The sequence below is a fragment of the Microtus ochrogaster genome, chromosome 24 (genome assembly GCF_000317375.1).
Source record: "Microtus ochrogaster isolate Prairie Vole_2 chromosome 24, MicOch1.0, whole genome shotgun sequence".
NCBI lineage: Eukaryota > Metazoa > Chordata > Mammalia > Rodentia > Cricetidae > Microtus > Microtus ochrogaster.
Window position 1 is genome coordinate 28,394,121 of NC_022024.1, and position 4,739 is coordinate 28,398,859.

Below are 4,739 nucleotides of genomic sequence, written 5' to 3' on the forward strand. Positions count from 1 at the left end.
GAACTCCCTCTGTAGACCAGGCTGGCTTCTGACTCATAGATCTGTCTGCCTCTGCCTGCAGAGCGCACCACCACCACCCAGCTTTTCAACTTGCTTTCTTATGCCACCCAGGACCACCCAGGTAAGGGTGTCATTGCCTACAGTGGCCTGGGCCCTTTCACATCAATTATTTCATCAAGAAAAATGTCCCTAGATTTGCCTACAGGTAAATCTGATGGATGCATTTTCTCAGTTGACGTTTCCTCTTCCTAGATGCCTCTAGCTGTGTCAAGTTAGTAGCATAGAGGTCATTTGCACAGAGATTATGGGAGAAGGTGAAGAATTCTACTGCTGAGTAACATCTTCCAATTGCAAAAAAAAAAAAGGCTAATACTACATTGCAAGGTAAAAGTAATTTAAGATGTCATTGGATGCTGTTAAGATAGGAAAAATAGCAGAGGCAGGCGGATCTCTGTGAGTTCGAGGCCAGCCTGGTCTACAAAGGGAGTTCCAGGACAGGCTCCAAAGCTACAGAGAAACCCTGTCTCGAAAAACCAAAAAAAAAAAAAAAATAGGAAAAATAGGGCTGGAGAGATGGCTCAGCACTTAAGATCACTGGCTGCTCTTCCAGAGGACCCAGGTTCAATTCCCAGCAGCCACATGGCCGCTCACAAATGTTTGTAACTTCAGTTTCAGGGGATCTGACACTCTCCCAGAGATATACATGCAGTCAAAACACTAAGGCACAAAAAATAAAAATAAATAAATCTTTTTGAAAAAAAAAGTTAGGGGAAATAGTGTGAGGACAACATGTTTAATTCAAGAAAAGTCCACTCTAGACATGGAGGAGAGATTACGAGTTGCCAGTGAAATGAGTTTGAGATCCATGCTCCTCAAGCAAGGCGGTGAACCCCAATTCCTCTTTCATATCCTTCGTTTGTATCTCTTAGCAAAACTGTTCCTGTTGCCGTGTCAGTGGCTTCCTAAGATCTGAAGCCAGTGCTATCTATGACCGTGCCATTGACTCCTCCGTAGCAATTGATAGCCCGGGCAACCTTTATTTCCTGAAACATCGTAGCTCTTCACTTGCGTTAATCATTTTCTATGGCATCTTCTGTCTGACCATTCCTTGACAGAACTCTCCCCCCTACACACACACACACACACACACACACACACACACACACACACACCTTGAAATCACCAGAGCCCTGCCACACTTGGGCCCACTGTATCCCTATCTCTAGATCCAGGAGTCTCTCGGACTGCTGGGTATCTGTCTGCTTGCCCTGCAGCCATCTCAGACTTAGGATAGAGGCAGCTTATCTACCCTCCGACTCATCCAAAGCCTTCTCTGCCCACTTCATTCCTTATCTCAGCGAGCGCTACCACTCCCCACCCAGGAACCCTGCCCAGAAACCTGGGTGTCATTCTTCTCCCCCTCTAAGGTCAAGGACTGTTACAGTCTCTTAATTATACTCCAGAAATATTTTTGTCACGCAGCCTCTTATCTCTGGTCCCCAATTATAGCCTTTGCTTAAAACTCCATCAATATCATTGTCAACGGTTAATTATCAATTCTCGGGTCCTCCTAGCTTCTACCATCTCTGTTCTAAAGAGACTTAAAAGATCTTATTGTTGAGTAAAGTTTGAAGAATTGGCGTTGTGTTGCCTTTGGAAATTAATACCAAGGCGCAGAAGCCCATATCTTCATTGGGATTTCATAACGAATCAGATGGACTCTTTAACTTCAAAAAGAAGAAGCTACCACGTTTTCAGTGTAAAGTCAGGGTCTCTTCAGATGAGGGGCGCTGGGTTAGAATCTAGACTGCAGCAGAGAGACCTTTCACAGAGCAAAACGAGTACGTCATTCCTCAGCTTCGTATCCACATGGTCTAGATGTGGCTCATTTCCCTGGCTATGTAATAGTCATTGCATTGGCTGGCTCTGGATGATTCTATCTTCTATTAGGCACTTGAATTTTTTTCTATTACTAAAATCTAAGTATCCCTTGTTATGTAATAAAGACCATACTCTTTAGGGCTCCCTATAGTTTGCCACCGTTTGCATATTCCTCAGCCAGAACTCAGGCTGGAGCATTTCATTTCTTTCATGCCCATGGTTTTCACCTGGGCCGTTCTTTCCCAGACCTTCGCGTGACTCGTGTTACATAGCCAATGTGCCTCTCACCAGCTACATCAATGTGTTCAGGCCCCATCCTCCAATGTGGCTCCAGCTGGAGACAGACTTGCTAAGGAAGTAATCAGTATCAAATAAAGTCTCAAGAATGATGCTCTAATCCTACAGGACATTTTTTATTTTTTGGATTTTCGAGACAGGGTTTCTCTGTGGCTTTGGAGCCTGTCCTGGAACTAGCTCTTGTAGACCAGGCTGGTCTCGAACTCACAGAGATCCGCCTGCCTCTGCCTCCCAAGTGCTGGGATTAAAGGCGTGCGCCACCACTGCCCGGCGAGACATTTTTTTAATAATAAGACTCAGTCACAACACATCTAAGAAGGGCATCTGCCAGCCAGGCGAGGGACCACACAGCATCTAACCTGACTGTAGCAGGCTCTTTCTTTTGGGCCACCAACCACCTCCCATGACACGGGCGGAGGCTTATAATCAGTTGTGAATGTTCGGCCTTAGCTTAGGCTTCTTTCTTACTAGCTCCTGTAATTTAACCTGTTTTGCCTTTCTTTCCTTATGTATATCTGACTTTCACTGCTTCTTATGTCCGTCTAGCTGGAGGCTGTCTGGCTCTGGCCCTGGGGTGTCCCTCCCTTTCTCCCTCATTCTCTTCTCCTTCCTCCCCTTCTCCCTCCTCTCCATCTTTCTCCCCTCCTCCTAGATTTCTCCTCCTACTTACTCGCTCTGCTTCCCATCCCCACCCATCCGTCCCCTGCCTAGCTTATAACCCAGCACCTCTGACATCTTTAGGCCCCCATGCTAGCTAGCATCCTGTGACATCTGTGCTGGAGTTGCGGCAGAGATGGCCAAAGTGTCCCCAGAAATGAGAGATGAACAGGAGATTCACAACAGATCCTGAATGTCATTGATGGAGCAGATGTCATGACTGAGGATGTTAAACAGCCTCTCATGCCAATTTAGCTGGAGCTGGGGGGGGGTGACTTGGGGGACTCCCCCAAGACTCAACAGTACATCCTTGCCCCATTATGAAGGCCATTTAGACCCACTAAGAGCCCCTCAGCTTTGTGAAAGATAAGCTTGGAGTAGAAAACAGAAAGTAAACCACACACAGACACACACAAACATAATTAAAAAATAATAAAGCTAATAAAATTTTAAACGAGTTAATGACTGTAAAATGCTGGGTACTTCTTGAGTGCTATTTAGTCAGTGAAGATTTACCGACTTCCTATGATGTTTTAGGCCTCAAACCGGTCCTGGAGACAGAAAAAGAATACGTATTTCCTGTGGAGTTTGTGGCAGATGAAGAGACAGCCAAAACATAAATCTGACAAATAAATTAGAAGTAGTGATGAGTGCCATGAAAAAAGGGGTTTACAGAGTCGAAGAGATGCAGAAGAGGTAGCTAGGTGTTCAAGGCCAGTTTGAGCCATCTGTGTCAAAAGAAAGGAAAAAGAAAGCTGAATACACAATATAGTGAAACAAGACAGTTCAAAGAGCACTGTAATATACCAGAAACACGCGCCTCTTTTGTTTCTTATTTTTGTTTTGACACAGGGTCTTATATAGTACAGCCTTGCCTTGAATTTACCTCACTAAGATGACTTTGAAGTCCGGACCACCCTTCCTGCGGCTCCTGAGTGCTGGGGTTATGGCTCCTCTCCACATCTGGCTCGTTTCCTTTGTGCTTTCCTCACGTGCCTTTTGCCAAAAGCGTTTCTTCCATCCTGAGCCTTCGGATCTCATCCTAACTGCTCCCTCACAGGGGAAACGTCGACACAGTCCAGTCAACTAGCGTGCTCATCATTCTTTGACTCATTCATATTTTTGTTAGTTTGGCTTCTTGAGACAAAGACTCTGTTTTGCTTTGCTCTTTTTCCCCCATACACTGCTAGCTCCAGGCACATATTAGGTATTGAATGAACGGATAAAAGAACAAATTAGATTAGTACCGGTCATGCAAAGCACAGCCCAAGTGAAAGGAATTGTGGGTAGGAAATGCTCCAAGATGAGAAAGGACTTTAAAGCTGGGTGTGGCAGTGCGTGTCTTTGATCTTAGCAGGATCTCTGTGAGCTGAGGCTAACTTGGTCTACATAGAAAGTTTCAGGACAGCCAGGGCGACATAGAAATCCTGTCTCAAACAAAACAAAACAAAAAAATAACCCAACCAACCAAAACCAAAAATGACCCCCCAAAACAAGCCAAACAAATAAATGGAGAGACTAAAGAAGTAGGTAAGGTTTGGCTCTTGGTAAGAAATTGTAAGGATTTTGGATAAGTAATGCCTACTTTCTTTTTATTTCCCTGATGTATTTGGTCTACTTTTAATATTGCTTGATTTTTTTTGTGGGGGAAGGGTGGGACAGGCTTTTTTTTTCCATTTATTTATTTATTAAAGATTTCTGTCTCTTCCCTGCCACCGCCTCCCATTTCCCTCCCCCTCACCCAATCAAGTTCCCCTCCCTTGTCAGCCCATAGAGCTATCAGGGTTCCCTGCCCTGTGGGAAGTCCCAGGACCACCCACCTCCATCCAGGTCTAGTAAGGTGAGCATCCATACTGCCTAGGTTCCCACAAAGCCAGTACGTGCAGTAGCATCAAAAACCCATT